The sequence below is a fragment of the Desmodus rotundus genome, chromosome 3, assembly GCF_022682495.2.
Source record: "Desmodus rotundus isolate HL8 chromosome 3, HLdesRot8A.1, whole genome shotgun sequence".
Classification (NCBI taxonomy): Eukaryota; Metazoa; Chordata; class Mammalia; order Chiroptera; family Phyllostomidae; genus Desmodus; species Desmodus rotundus.
In genome coordinates, this window is record NC_071389.1 from 5,855,648 (window position 1) to 5,871,493 (window position 15,846).

General features: G+C 46.8%; 1 protein-coding gene and 1 long non-coding RNA gene across 8 annotated transcripts in view; one reads left to right on the plus strand and one right to left on the minus strand.

Annotated features, from left to right (window-relative positions):
- PEX14 (peroxisomal biogenesis factor 14) overlaps positions 1-15,846 on the plus strand; it is a 127,301-nt gene that overhangs the window by 65,087 nt on the left and 46,368 nt on the right. The window lies entirely within an intron of this gene.
- LOC123479109 (uncharacterized) lies at positions 129-3,388 on the minus strand. The gene is made up of 3 exons (XR_006654617.2): positions 2,555-3,388; positions 1,810-2,026; positions 129-1,711 (listed from the first exon to the last, which is right to left on the minus strand). It is a non-coding gene; the product is annotated as an uncharacterized lncRNA (long non-coding RNA).

Sequence of the window (15,846 nt, forward strand, 5' to 3'; positions counted from 1 at the left end):
CTGGGAACATATATGATGGTAACTAAGACGGACAGCGTTTTGGAGTGGCTACAGACTCCCCCAGAAATGTGAATCGTGCAAAATTACTACAGTTAAGCAAAGAGCTCTGATGGAGAATACTGGGAGGGCAAAGGGGGCTGGAGGATGGGGGCCGCAGGGTGGGGAGGGTCTGCCTTGGGAGGGTTGCTGAAACTGGGATGTGAAGAACAGGAAGGGGGGGGGGTCGAGGGACCGCCAGCGCCGACGCTCTGAGGCAGGGGAGGAGTTGGACTTGGTCCAGGACCCCATGCTGGGACTGTATTTGTCAGTGAAAATGAGAGTGACATCTTACCGGCTTCCATCTGGAGACACCATTGAAAATAAAAGTTCTATTGGGTTTTATATCCCCTGATTGAGAATTTTTCTAGCACCAGTGGCCGAGCTCCGCTGTATTCACCAAGCACTCCTCGCCTGCTGTCTGCCGAGGCTGTGCTAAGTGCGCTGGGGACGCAGATGTCCATGCCCCCCGAGAACTTGGTGATGACACGGTGGAAACTACAGGAATACAGTCACTGTATTTCCTAAGCAGTAGCGAGACGATTCGATACAGGCGTAGTAACCACTGGCACAACGTATTTTGCTTTACAGTTTAAAAGCATTCTACATACATTTGCTTAATCTTCACGGTAACCCAAGTTATTTCCTCAGGAGACGTGCGTGTGAGCGTGGAGAATTCCAGCAGAGCACTGAAGCTGAGGACCAGGTCCCTGTCGTCACTGAGTGGTTGAATTTCGACACATCGCCTGCCCCTGCGGGCCAGGGCCCCCTCCTTGAGGAAGCACGTTATTAGAAACGAAGAATGACCACGGAGGGCGTTTCCCCCATGACCAGGAATACAGGGTGAACTCACTTGAGTTCTGTTTAGTTCTGGAGATTTTCCAGCCGCCTTCGGTGAGGGCCGCAGCCGGGAGAGGCTGTTCCTGGGTGGGGGAAGAGGCAGGCTTGGGCATGGAGGGGGCGCTCTGCTGGGAAGCATCGGCTTCGTTGTTCTGCACGGAGGGTTTTGTCAGGACGAGGAAGGGTAAACAGGGTGATCTCGCCTGCGGTGGAGAGGTCGAATGGTTACATTACACAATCTTCTAGAGCATCTTGCAGCAAATACATGGGTTATATTAAAAATTGCAATCATATCATTTTTTATAGTAAATTGCTGACCTTATGCAGTAGAATCAGCTTTATTGAATTTCGCCAAAAATGCGTTTATAATTCTGCCATACACACATGATATTCATGTCCTTGCTGTCCATGTGGAAACGTCCCTTTTTATGATATTAAACAAATTAAATCGACTTTCTCCTGAGCTGCGGTGCTTCACCTTTAAGATCCACTACCAGGAGTGTAACCTCCACGGGGCAGAGCGCACCCCCATCGGCCGCGTCGCCCTGGCACGGAGCGCGGGGTCTGGCGTGGCGGGAAGTCGTGCCCCAGCCGTGCAGATTGGCTCTGAGACCCTTTCTCTCGGTGGCCCCGGGACTCGATGTGCCGTGCGTGCTGCTGAACGACAGCGTGGCCTCCAGTTCCGAGGAAACTGTGGGCATTTGTTTGGAAGGGTTTCATAGTGAGCCAAGGGGCACCGTTAGTTCTCAGCTGTTCGCTTGGAATATTCAGCACTGAAGTTGAACTTACACTTGTTTTCCTTTGATCCTTTGCAGCTCTGCTTCGTTTCCAACCCCTGTAGGATCAGGGATGCAGTAATTTCAGTGTTAGCCTGACAAAACATAATCAGGAAGTTACATGCATATTTCCATGAAACATAAGTTTTAAAGCTACCTGCTTTTTGGAGCCATTTGCTCTTGAGTGTGTCGCTCCTCGCATGTTTATGTTCTGTGCACCCGCACAAGTGTCTGCGTAGACGCCAGTTCCCAGACAGGCTCACACACCCCGCGGCAGCCCGAGCGTCCGTCCGCTCACTGGTCGTTTATTAATCGTATCTCCCCCACGGCCCGGTGTCGGTGCGGAGCGCTCACAGCAACCGCACAGGCGAGACCTGATGGCAGTGGCCCAGTGGGGTCACACACGCAGGCAGACGGGGCAGGTGCTCTGAGGGCAGGCGGGGGAGGGGGGGGGAGGCCCTGAGGAGGGAGGGATGGGGCGGTGTGTGGGGAGGGCCCCTGGGGAGGGGCTGTTTTAAAGAGGAGTCTGCATAGAGGAGGTGCCCGTTCTAGGAGTCTTCACGGGGGTTAGTTGTGTTTGGGGTGTGGGAGGCAGTGGTGACTTCGTTCCATGCAGGGGGTGGGAACAGTGTGCCCGAGGCAGGGAGTGGCGCAGACAGAGTCTGACAAGTTGGAGGAGTGGGGGGGCTCGGGGTGGGGTCGCACTCTGGGCAGCGGGGAAGCCACTGGAGACTTTTGAGAGGAGCCGGAAGGCATCGTCCTGGTGTTTCAGTCTCCAAAGGCAGGGGCCAGTTAGGGGTCCCCCACAGTGACGCGGGTGAGGAATGGCGGATGGGCAAGGGCAGTGGTGGGGATGCACGAGGGAGCGCGAGGCGGAGGAGGCGGGAGGGGCCGGGGCTCACCGTCCAGGGCTGAGGCCTGGAGCTGCGCAGTGGGGAGGAGCCACTGGGAGCCAGACGCAGTGCGAGGGTGCGAGGGCAGAGCCGGCCTGGGACGGTGCCCCTGCCACCCCACGCCAGGCTGCGTCCCCGCTGACGCCGGGGGCAGCCCTTCCCAGGCCGGGCGTTCGGCCTGCTCGCCTCACGCAGACCCTGGCAGGTGGCCCGCTGGGGTTGGAGGCTCTCGAGGAAAGAGAAGGTGGCATTCGTGAAGCGGGCGCTGTTTCGTCTAGAAATGGCTTCTCAGCGAGAAGCCGGCCTCTCCTGCCAGGAAGAGGGTCCCGTGTCCCCCCCCCCCCCCCACCTGGGCCGTGATCACGAAGCTGCCACTCGCTGTCCCTGAAAGCTCATCCTCCAGGAAGCTCCCCCACCACCCGCCCCGCACTTGCTCTTTCCGCGGGTTGAACGAGTCTGTAGCCTTTGTGCGTGCATGCGTGCGTGCGTTCCTGCGTTTGTGCGTGCACGCCTCCTCCTGACAGACAGCTGTGCCGACCGGGCCCATGGCCCCAGGGCCCCCTACGCGACAGGCACGGTGGCCTGACCCTGCCCAGCCTTGCCTCTCTGGTGGCGGTCACCGGCAAGGCCATGAGCCGGAGGGGTCCTGGCCATCGTGGAGCTGAGGCCTTGGCCGGAGCCGGGAGGGGCGGCAATGAAACAGCTTCCTGGGAGGTCCCGGGGTAGACAGCAGTGGGGACGGTCCTGACGCAGGTTCCTGGGCCCCGTGCGCGCGCGGGCCGTCCCAGCACTGGCTCAGGGCCTGGGCACAGCGCTGGCCCTTCACCGGACTGCGGCCTCTGACGCCCGCTCCCCATCCCGCGCCCGGTCCAGGAGTGGACTTGTTTAGTGAATTATGATCTGCAGCTTTGAAAAGCATAGAAATTGTGTAGTTTTTAAAAATTCTATCCCCAAGCAAGTTTCTCCTCTGTCGGTATCTTGCTCCGTCGGCTTTTGTCCAGCCTTTCTATGGAAAACCGTGTCCCAGTTTGACTGGGTTGGCTTTAAAGCGCAAGCGGGGCCCCTCTGGAACTCGCCTTCAGGTCCCTCAGTAACACAAACCACCGACCGCCGCATAACTCACACCAGGGCCACCTCGTGCACCTGGCACACCTGCGTGGTCTCTCGTTCTCCATTTCTGCCCCGGATTGGCACTGTCGCAGTCCGCTTCGGTGGCTTTCGCCTCTTCCTTCTGGTTTGCTTTATTTTATTTTATTTTATTTTATTTTTAGATTTTATGTATTTATTTTTAGAGACAGGGAAGGGAGGGAGAAAGAGAAGGAGAGAAACATCAATGTGTGGTTGCCTCTCACACGCCCCCTGCTGGGGACCTGGCCCGCAGTCCAGGCATGTGCCCTGACTGGGAATCAAACCAGCGACCGTCTGATTCGCAGGCCCTGCTCCATCCACTGAGCCATACCAGCCAGGCCTGTTTGTTTGTTTTTAGTTAAACATTTTAAATATTAAATGAAAAAAATGTTTTGATGAATGGTTTGGACGTTTGGTATTGTTATCCATTTACTTCTGAACTAACTCTTTAAGACGCTGACATAAAGAGCCTTTCTCCTTCCCTGCATAAGTAGCAGTGGGGAGGATGGGGAAAATCGTAGAGAAAAACATGTCAAAAATGGCTTTCAGTGTAAAACAAGAGGGGAAAAAAATCAGTGTTTAAGGAAACCCCAAAAAAGCACCTCTCATTACAGCAATTAAGTGGCTGCGTTTAACCTATCAGGATGTTCTGCATGTGTGAGAGACAAGCCAGGGAGCCGTGTGTTTGAAATTAGAGCTCTACTCCTCAGGGAAGAGAACAGTTAAATAATTTGTCTGTGAGGTGCAAGAGCAGAGTGGCAAAGTGTGCGAGTGTGTGTGTGTGTGTGTGTGTGTGCGCGCGCGCGCGCGCGCGCGCGCAGGCCCGGTGAGGGCGCGGGGCCGAGGGGCCGTGTTTACCGAGAACACCCTGGAGGGGAACGTTTATCAGCACCAGTGCGCCGTCAAGAAGAACACAAGCCGCTGCCGCCTGTTCATTAGGTTTCCAGAAGAGACTCACCTGTGGCCAGGAGTTGCATCATGATAGAACTTGCTTCATTCTGTCCCCTGAGACACACAGGAATAGATTTGAGGACAGGGTGACATAAGTGGGGAAAGAGAGACACAGGCATTAGGGAAGGAAGAAAGCGGAATGATTTTGAGAAAGTGCATGACCCAGACTCGCCAGGACAAAGCATTCCAACTTGCGGGGCTGGCACTCACAAACCAGGGTGGACATTCCACAGAGCACTGGTCAGAGGGACAGCTCACAGGCAGCCTTCCCCGTACAGGCATCCCCTGCCACCGTTCAGTGCTGTTGGCCAGGCTCCCCTGTGCCGTGACGCAGTGTTGGGGTTTATGGGAATGGCCAGGCATTCGCAGTTGTGTCCTGTCTGCCCTGTAGTGGCACAGCCTCTGTCTGTCTGTCCCCTGGGCTGTGGTGGGTGATACTGTCAGTGCTCTGGCCCTCTGGAAGCTGCTCCGTGTCTCCTTAGATATTCCTGGAGCTTGGCAGCTGCCACCAGAATTCCATAGGACTGGCTGACACGTGGCAGAAGGGAGCCGTGCACATCTGTCCCTGTACCCCTCATTAGAGGATGGGCTCTTTAGTGACTGGGGAGGGTGGTGCTGATACATGAGTCTTCCTTTTAGGCTCAGTCTCTGTCAGTCTCTGTGTGAGCATGAAGGGTTTCTATTATACTAATAAGTGACCCCGGGGACGTGGGTTGCAGTGTGATAATCGTCCCTGAGGAGGCCAGATGCAGGCGGTGTGTGCTGACTTCATCCTGGGGGAGTGCTGATGAAACCTGGGCCCTGCCTCACCCCCGATGGGGCAGAGGGGGGAGGTTGCTGGTGTTCTTCTCCTGCTTCATTATACCAGGCTTGCTTGCCTTTGGGGCATTTCATCAAAACTTCTTCAGTTTTGCTTAAGAACTTTAAACAGCTGATGAGCCTGATGGAAAATTTCCTGTAATAACTCAGTACAGCAACACACTTCACAAATACCAGCTAATTAATCCTCAGGGCGCCTTAGGGACAGCAGAGGGGATGATAGTGGCACTTGCATTTTTTATCCCCCTTTTAGAGACTGGGAGACTGAGGCACCTGGAAGAGTCTGTGATTTGACTGGGGGGTTGGGGGCTAGAGGGGACACAATCCTGGAAACTGAGGTTAGAGCTCTCTCTGCCTTTTGGCTTCTATGGGAGCAGTTGGGTACTACCTTAAAGTCATTTAGAAAATCACCCTGGGTTTTGCCTGTCCTCCCATCCTTTTTCCCCCCTTTCTACTGATACTGCATCTTGGGCATAGTTCATGTCCAGAAATACAGATCTCTATCATCAGTTTTAATTACTGCCTGGTATTCTGCTGAGAGTATGTACAATAATTTATTTTAACTGGTCCCCTTGATGGACATGTAGGTTATTTTCATTTTTCACCATTATAACAACTCCTCTTTAATATCCTTGATAAAGGTATTTTCTTTTGTGATTACTTTTTTAGGGTAAAAACCTTAGAGTTGAAACCCTGGGTTAAAAAAATGGGATTGTTTTCATTTTAGGATTTCTGGTAAAGATGGAGGCATAGGTAGACACACTTTGCCTCCTCCTTGTACAAGCAGAGAGAGAATTGCTACTAAACCTCAAAAAGGTAACACCCAGAAAATCAAACTATATGGAAGTCCAGCAACGGGTAGAAAGGGTGGAGATACGGAGATGGGTGGAGATGGGAGGAGCCGCATTGTGGCTCGAAGAGGCGGCCGCAGAACAGGCAGTTCCACATTCACGTATGATGGACACAAATCGGGATGGATACCTTGGGAGTAAGTGATGCTAGACCGCACAGTCCAGGGTTCCAGCACGGGGAAGAGAAATCCTCATAACATCTGGCTATAAAAACCAGTGGGGGGTGGGCAGTGGAAGAAACTGCTGGATTTTCAGGAGACTCCACTTAAAGGGCCCACACTATCTTAGAAAGTATACAAACCACTGACTCTGGGATTCAGCACCAAGGCAACAGCTGGAAGGGCATCAGTCACATATGAGGAGTGGTTGAAGTTACTGGAAACATGGCAAGTGCTGGGCAAACCCCCAGAAGCTAGGCAGTGGCACTGTCCCCTCTCTGAGCCCTCCCCCCACACAGAGCTACAAAGCCGTGAAAGGGGTTGTCCCACCCTGGTGATTGCCTAAGTTCCCGCCCCACACAATTTACAGGTGCCTTTTCTACGACAGGCTACAACAGGGAGTCAAAGCAGCTCTACCTAATACACAAAAACAAATACAGGGAGGCTGCCAAATTGAGGAGACAAAGAAATGTGGCCCAAATAAAGGAACAGATCAGAACTCCAGAAAAAGGACTAAACGAAATGGAGATAAGCAACCTATCAGATGCAAAGTTTAAAATGCTGGTGATCAGGATACTCAAAGAACTCACTGCATATGGCAACAACATAAAGGAAGAAATGAAAATTATACCAAGTGAAATAAAAATCTACAGGGAACCAACAGTGAAGGGGAGGAAGCCGGAATTCAAATCAATGATTTGTAACATAAGGAAGAAATACACATCCAACTAGAACAGGAAGAAGAAACAGTGAAAAAAAACAAGGATAGTGTAAGAATCCTCTGGGATATCTCCAAATATACCAACATCTAAATCATAGGTATGCCAAAAGGAGAAGAGGAAAAGCAAGAAATCGAAAACTTCTTTGAAAAAATAATGAAAGAAAACTACCCTAGTTTGGTGAAGGAACTAGATATGCAAGTCCAGTAAGCACAGAAAGTCTCAAACAAGTTGAAGCCAAAGAGGAGGACCACACCAAGACAACTCATAATCAAAATGCCAAAGGTTAAAGATAAAGAGAGAATCTTCAAAGCAGTAAGAGAAAAGCAGAGAGTTACTACAAAGGAGTGCCCATAAGACTGTCAATTGATTTCTCAAAAGAAACTTTGCAGGCTAGAAGGGGCTGGCAAGAAGTGTTCACAGTGATGAAAGGCAAGGACCTCTATCCAAGATCACTCTATCCAGCAAAGCTACCATTGAGAGTGGAAGGGCAGATAAAGTGCTTCCCAGACAAGGTAAAGCTAAAGGAGTTCATTGTCACCGAACTATTAATACGTGAAATGTTAAAGGGACTTATTTAAGAAAAAAGATGAAGATCAAAACTGTGAACATTAAAAGGGTAACAAATTCACAACTATCAACGACTGAATCTAAGGAAACAACCAGAACAGGAACAGAATCACAGAAATGGAGATCACATGGAGGTTTGTCAGTGAGGAGGGGTCGGGGGAGAATGGGAGGAAGGTACAGGGAATAAAAAGCATAAATGGTAGGTACAAAACAGACAGGAGGAGGTTAAGAATAGTATGGGAAATGGAAAAGCCAAAGAACTTATATGCACCACCCATGGATGTGCCCCCCCTGCTGCAGGTGGAGGGGGGCACAGGAGGAAAAATTGGGACAACTACCATAGCATAATCAATAAAATATATTTAAAAAGAAAATGTTTTCATTGTAATCTGCACTGCCAACCTGCCCTGGAAGCAGGCCCCACCAGCTGCCAGTCTTAGCAGCAGGGGTCAGGGCTCTCGACCACAAGTTTCAAGTCCAGGTCATTCAGTCTGTCGTCTTTTATGATTTCCTCTTTTTAAGCATAGAAACCCCAAACTCAAGAGAATAGAAATATTTACCTACTTTTTTCCTGTCATGGTTTTAGTTTTCTTTTATGGAATTTGTTTTGTTGATAGTAGAGCAACAGGAGATATAACTTTATTTTTTCCTTGTGACCACCCTGATTGTTTCAGCACCGTTTATCAAGTAGTTTATTTCTTCCGCCACTCCTTCCACGCGCCACCTTGAGCGTATGCGATGTTCTCCCACACACTGCCCCGTGATCTGGGATGTCTGTCTCATTCTTGATGTTCTTACTGGTTGTTACACCAATACTGTCTGCATTGTCGTAGAGCTGTTGTACATTTTCCCTGTTAGTGTAAGTTGTACTCTTCTTCTTTTCTTTTAGAATGTTCCTGGCTTCTCTGGCCCTTGTTTACTTCTAAACTTAGTTTAGAATCACTTTGTCATGTCTCCTCCTTGACCCCACCCCACCCCTACCTGTGGCCAATCAAAGATAAAATCCTGCTCTGACTGGTGTGGCTCAGTGGGTTGAGCATTGTCCCCAAAACTGAAAGGTGGCCAGTTCAATTCCCGGTCAGGGCACATGCCTGGGTTGTGGGCCAGGTTCCTGGTGGTGGGCTTGCGAGAGGCAACCGATCGATATTTCTCTTGCACATTGATGTTGCTCTCCCTCTCTTTCTCCCTCCCTTCCCCTGTCTCTAAAAACAAATAATATCTTTTAAAAAATTACAAAAATAAAGTCCCTTTGAAATTCTGACTATCATTACATTCAACACAGAAATTACTTTGGAAAGAATTGGCATCTTTGCTATATATAGTCTTTCCATCCATGAATGGGTGTGTCTTTCAAGCAAAATATATTTTCACTGATGAAGTTTTACACAGTTCTTACATAGTTCCTACACATTTCCTTAAATTCTAAGTATTTTTTATTATATTGCTTATAGGGCCTTTATAATATTTCTAATTGATCTTTGCTAATGTTTAGGAAAGTTGATTTTTGTGTGTTTAAAATTATCTTACTGCATTCTTTTTAATTGTTCTAATTGGTCCCCCTAGGTTTTCTCGCTAGCATATCTTGTGAAAACACTATTTTCCCTTTCCAGTGTTCTGTGACTGGATGATTCTTTTGTCTGGGCCTTCCAGAACAGGATTGATTAAATCCAGGTGCTCAAGGAGGCAAAACGCTCATGATCTCACTATGTCCTTTTCTTCAAAGCATTGATTTAGCAGCAAAGGGCATAGGAATATGAAAGAAAAAATCGTAATGATCCCTAGACTCTTGCCGCTGAAGGGACTCAGCTTTTCACCTCTTTGGGCCAGTATTTATCCTTTGGCCAGAGTTATTTGACATTCTCATAACAGCCTTGCGTTAGAAGAGAAAGTCAACGTGATTTCTGTTTTTTCAGACAGAAAAGCTGAAAGACAGTGGACATGACTTCCAAAGTCACTTGGCCAATAGATGGGTGACCAGACCACAGTTGTCGCAGCCGATGTGAAACAGTTGGGGAGGCAGGGGGATGGGCTGGGGACGGGATGGGGACGGACTGGCAGGAAGTAATTATCGGAGCTGCTACAGCTTGCCGGTACCACTGCCGCCCTCCTTACAAATGGGAAAGTCAGAGTAGAAAGGTCACGTTTTGGGCTGAAAGAGTACATAAAACGAACACTGCGGGCCATCAGAAGTGACTATTTATTCTACCCAAGTAGAGAGACCTTTCTCATCTCAAGGACGAGTGTACTAATGGCAGCCTCTGTGGCATCGCACTGCTCCTGCTCTCACCCCGAGACAGATTATGGTAATGGATGGAGCAGCGGGTCATTTTATTAACTCGGGCCGGGAGCTCAGGGCGGGCGCTGTGCTCTGCGCCTCACCACTTCTGGTCCCTCCGAGCACTGCCCCCAGATGGGCAGACTCAGGCTCCGCTTTTAGCAGCCTCTTCCCTCCATGGACACTTCGGGTACTTCTTCATTTCTTCCGGGAGCGAATCTTGTTTGCTTATACTCTTTCCAGCCTGCCTTTTTCATTGTTTTTTATTTCGAACAATTTAAAATTTATAGAAAAGTTGAATGAGGCAGTAAACCCCAGACACCTTTTATCCATTTTTCTTAGTTAACACTTTGCCACATTTGTTTAATCTCTCTCTGTGTCTCTCACTCTTTCTACACACACACACAAACACACTTTTTATTATTGTTTGTACACACCCTTTTTTCTGACTATTTAAAAGTAAGTTGCAGATATTATGACCCTTCACCCTCATGACTTCAGCATGCATCTCCTAAAATAGGGTATTCTCCCATGTAACAGCACATCAGCACACCCAAGAAAACTAGCTAATTCCATAAAATTATCTAACATAGGTTCCATATTTAAATTTTCCAGTTGCCTCTAAATTTCTTTTGTTGTCTCTAATCAGGGCATTTCACTGCTGTCTCCTCTTGTCAAGAACTTACCCTCTTGCCTTTTCTTGTTTTACTTGTCATTGACTTTTTTTGAAGTGGCTAGGTCAGTTCATAGGCTGTCACACTGAATTTGTCTCATTGCTTCCTCTTGATAGGACTGAGTTAGAACATTTTTGGCAAGAATACTTCATAAGCAATATTGTGCACCTGTTACTGCGCCAGAAGGCAAGCAACATCAGACTCTTTCTGCTGCTGAGGCTAAGCTGATCCTTTGGGTGATGAATGGGGCGGCTGACCACCAGATCTCTCCATTGTAAAAGTGCATTTTCCCCTTTGTAATTAAGTAATCTGAGAGGTGCTTCTTTGAGATCATGTTATCTTGTTGCTCAACAATCCTTTTATTCAGTAGTTTTACCATTTATTGAAGATCCTTGTTTGAACCAACTATTTCTTCAGGATTTTAAAAATTGTAATTTTCTAATTTTATTTTTTTGTAAATTTGTTATCTAGTGTTTTGTGAAGAAGAACTTTCTCACCTGCTCCCACCCCTGCCTTTGCTTTCATTTGCTTTCGAGGGTCACCATGTACTGTTTAGTTCAGAGTGTTATCAGCTGTTATCGTCACATTTCTTTTCAATGCTCACGCCGTTCCAAGTTCGGTCAGCTAGTGCCTGTTCGGGTGGGCTCCTGAGTCCCTTGCTTTTTGGCACAGATGTCTCAGGCATGCCTTTTACTGTCTGTGCCCCAAGCCTGGAATCAGACATTTTCCCGAGATTTCTTTCAGTGAGAATACTTAGGAGGCAGGGTCTGGACGCTAGTTACACGCATTGCTGCTGGGCCGTCACTGCCTCCGTGTCTTCTTTAGTGCGTAGCATCACACACACGTACTCACGCACACACACGCACACATGTGGTTTTTGTTTGTATTTACGTGATACATGTGTGGATACATATACACATGATGCAAACCTAACATTACAGGACTTTTCTTACATTTCCTATTTTACACTTACATTTCTCTTACAGTGAAAAACTGGGTTCTTAACAAGTTTGATAGATTATCATTTACTGTGTCCCATAATATAAAGTGGTTTTTAAATTACAAACTAATTATTATCATCATTTCTTCGTAAAGCTTAACATTTCTTTGTGTTCTCTTTGTCCCTAGATTAGATCAGTAGTTCCCAGTGTGGTCTGTGGAGCTCTGGGGGCTCCCCAAAACCCTTCCAAGGAGCCTGTGAGAGCAGCACAGTTTTCACGGCCAGGGGTAAGGCGTCATTTGCCTTTTTCACCGTGTTGACGTTTGCAGTGATCGTGCAGGATAGAACTGCTGGCCGCTCGCTGCGTTTCTACCGTGTGCACTTGCAGTTTGAAGAAAGCCTCTTTCGCTTGAGAGTGTCCTTGTAAAAATGATGCCACTTGAGGAAGCATCTTTGTAAAGTCTGTGTGACGTGGTAGGAAATGTGTGTTAAGTGCCCCTGCTGCGCGCTGAAGTAGTGGGCATCCAAGGACCGGTTCTCGTGCGCCTGCCCGAGGTTTGAGCTGAACTCGATGCTGTCGTTTTGGGAGTCGTGTTTACTCGAATGAATGACAGAGAAGCTGTGATAAGTCAGACTTCAGAATTGGGAAGATGTTTTCTCAAAAAACAAGCAAAGTGAGCCTCTTGTTTCGAGGAAAACGTACAGTATTTGTTGTCATTAACTTTCAAATGAAGTCAGAATTTTGGGAGACATGAATCCACCACTGTCATGAGCTAGGCAGTTTCCTGATACTTAAAAGAATTCTGATGAGATCCTGTTGATATTGAGTGTGCTGTTTTTGATAGTGTGTAAGAAGTCAGTCAACATTTGAAGCTCTGTATCCCTTACTGAACTGACATTTTCTAAACTATCAATGCATGATTTTACAAAATTATACATGAATAAAACATCCATTCGAAGTACCAGCTAGACCCATGGATTTTAATGGAACAGGATATGAAAGTTTCTTGGTGTGGTTTCAGATTTACATACATTGCCACTAATTCTTGAGACACTGCCGTTGCCCAGGTTGGGTGTAGTATCACAGAAGAATGTCAGCGATTATATGAGAAAGGTGTTAAGAGACTCCTTCCTTTTCCCACTCTATATCTGTGTTAGGCTGTGTTTTCTTCATTTGCTTTAACCAAACCAACTCCGCACAGCAGATTGGATGCAGAGCAGATATGAGAATCCAGCTGTCTTCTATTAAGCTAGACAGAAAAAGAGATTTTCAGGAAAGTTAAATCATGCTCGTCTTCTCGCTAATTATTTTTTTCTTTTGGAAACTAGTTATTTTTTATAAAAATGTTATTCATATTAACATTTAATATATTACTTTTTAAATCAATATATTACTTTTAATGAATTAATGTTTTAAAATTTCTCAGTTTTGATTTTTTTTTACTTTAAAAAATTTTTTATTGTTATTCAATTACAGTTGTCTGTTTTGATTTTAATTTAAATATCAATGTGTATGATCTTCACCAACAAAAGTTCTTGAGGACCCTTCATACTTTCTCAGAGTGTAAAGGGGCCTGGAGACCAAAATGACTGAGAACTGCAGTTTTGCAGGAATAAGGATCTTCGCCGCTTCTCCACAGTGCTGGTACCCAGAGTGCTCCCGTGCCGCCACCCTCTTCCTGCCTTCTGTGTTATTGCGGGATTGTTTTTTGCAGTTCAGTGCTACATAGATTCAGGCCCTGTAAGACATCGTTATTGTTTTCTGCAGTCAGTATGTATTTATACTTGTTCTTCCCTTTGCTCCTTACCCCTTCCTGCATTCCTGTGCTTCTGTGTAGGACCGTTTCCCTCTGCCTGCCGGACTCCTTTAGTGTTTCGTGTAGGGCAGACGGGCTAGTGACGAGCCCTCTGATTTTGTTTGTTGGAAAATAACTTCATTTTTCTTCACTTTTTCAAAGGCTTTTTAAAATTTTGAAGTTATTTTTTAAATAATAATGTTATATAATAAATAATATATTTTAAAATACAGTGCAGGAGTAGTCCCTTATGCCTTTCACCCAGATTCCTGAAATGTGAACATTTACTTCATCATATGTATTCTCTTTCTTCCCACTTTTTTCTCCCTCCCCCACTTTTCCCCTCTCTCCTCCTCCTCCTCCCTCCCTCTTTTACCCTTTCTCTCCCTTCCTCATATGCGTACACATATACACACAGGTGTGTGTGGGTGTGTATACAAACAAAGAAAATAATTTCTTTATAACAACACATCGTTATATGTTGTGTGTTCACCACCCAGAGTCAAGTCTCTTCCATCACCATTTATCCCCCCATCCCCTTTCCTACCACCCCCATCCCCCTTTCCCTCTGTAAGGAAATTTGATAGAATCCTGTTATGTAATCTATAGACCTTGCTCAGATTTAGTCAGTTATCCTAATGTCCTTTACAGCAAAATAACAATTTTTTTCTAGTCTACAATTTAGTCCATGACCATGAGTTTTGACTCTATCTCTTTGGTGGAACAGTGTTCCTCAGGCTTTCTTTGTCTTTTTTGACCTTGATATATAGGCCAGTGTTGTACCCTGTACCTGAATTTGGATTAGTCTGTTTTCCCCTCATGGTCAGATTCTGCCCCTGCATTTCTGGAAGGAATACCACAAAGGCGGTTTTGTGTCTTTCTTGGTGCCTCGTGGCGCACGTACGCGCCACGGGTTTGCTCCACGGGTTTGCTCCACGGTGGGTGATTGCACTTGTTCTGTTGGGTGAGGCGGTATCTCCCCTGTGTCTCCACTGTAAAGTTGTATTTTCCCTTAGTAATTAATAAATGTCTTTTGAGGAGATGCTTTGAGACTATGTGAGTATCTTATTTTCATCAACTTTTACCCTGTTTTTAGCATCCATCAATGACACTTAATCGGTTATTCTGAGGATTTCTGAATGGTGATTTTGAAACACAGTCATGAGCCACACAGAGGCGCTTCAGTCAGCGCCGGACCACACGTGTGGTCCATAGGATTGTAACGGAGCTGAAAAATTTCTGTTGCCTGGTATCGTAGCCCATGACTTGGCCTAGGATGAGGTGGTGGCAGAAATCAACAAGGCTGTGATGGAGAAGGCGGGCAACTTCCACCGGATGAGGATGCCAGTGAGGAGCTCCTAGAGGTGGGTCCTGCGGAGTTGACTGAGTCGTTGGAATTGGGACAGAAGAAATGTGTAGCTGAAGAAGCGGAAGAAAAAAGGAAACTGAGGAAGAAAAAGAAGAACAACCCCCAAGAAAGTTCGTAGTCAAGGGGTGAGAAGAAGCTTCTGCAGACCTCAACAAGCTCCTTAAAGGTTTGAGCACACGGAACCCAGCACGGCATGGTTTTCTGGAACAGAGAGGAATGCTCACGGTGCAGCACCTGCGCACAGGAAATCTGCGATGGGAGAAGGCAACCAGCGCAGACCACCGTGGGCGTATTTCTGAGAGCCTGACAGCCCCTCAGGAAGGGGATCCTCAGGAGGGATTCCAGAAGAAGGCGTTGCTCCAGGAGAAGACGGCTCCATGCGTGTTTCTCTTGCAAATTTTTTTCTGCTCAGATCTTTAATTTACAATACATAGTTATTTTTTTTCCCTGAGTATTCTTTTCTTTCCCCCAGCTGTCTGTTCTTATTTCTTGGATAACATCTCTTTTGTTTTCTGAGATATTATTTCTGTTCTTCCCTAAATAGTTTGTTTTCTCTTAGGTATTTTTTAAATTAAGTTTTGGAGCTCTGATTTTCATTTTGAGGTTTCTCTCAAACATCTGGTGATCCATGGCTGTCTGTTATTTAAGAAAGAGGCCCTGAAAACTGATTGGAAGGTCTCTGGGGATGAATTCTTTGTAACATGTTAAGTAATTTAGGATGAATTAAAATCAGAATTAGAGTTGTGTGTTCAAGCTGCCGTGTCCAGTTGGAAGTCGCCTCAGAAGGAACTTTCAAGAGCAATTTTGACTCTACGAAATTTTCACGGTATACATAGCTTTAGAATCTTTGGCTAAGATGAAATTCCATTTTAACAGTATTTGCTTCTGGATGGTGGGCTTGTAGGTTATTTTACTTATATGGCTCCTTTCTGCTTTTCTCTATTAAAACGGTTGTTTTCAACTTTTGAATATAGTTTTCATAATCAGAAAAATATCAAAAGGGGTGAGTTTTCTTCATTCTCCTTTCTTCAGTGACCATCAGGGTGTGGAG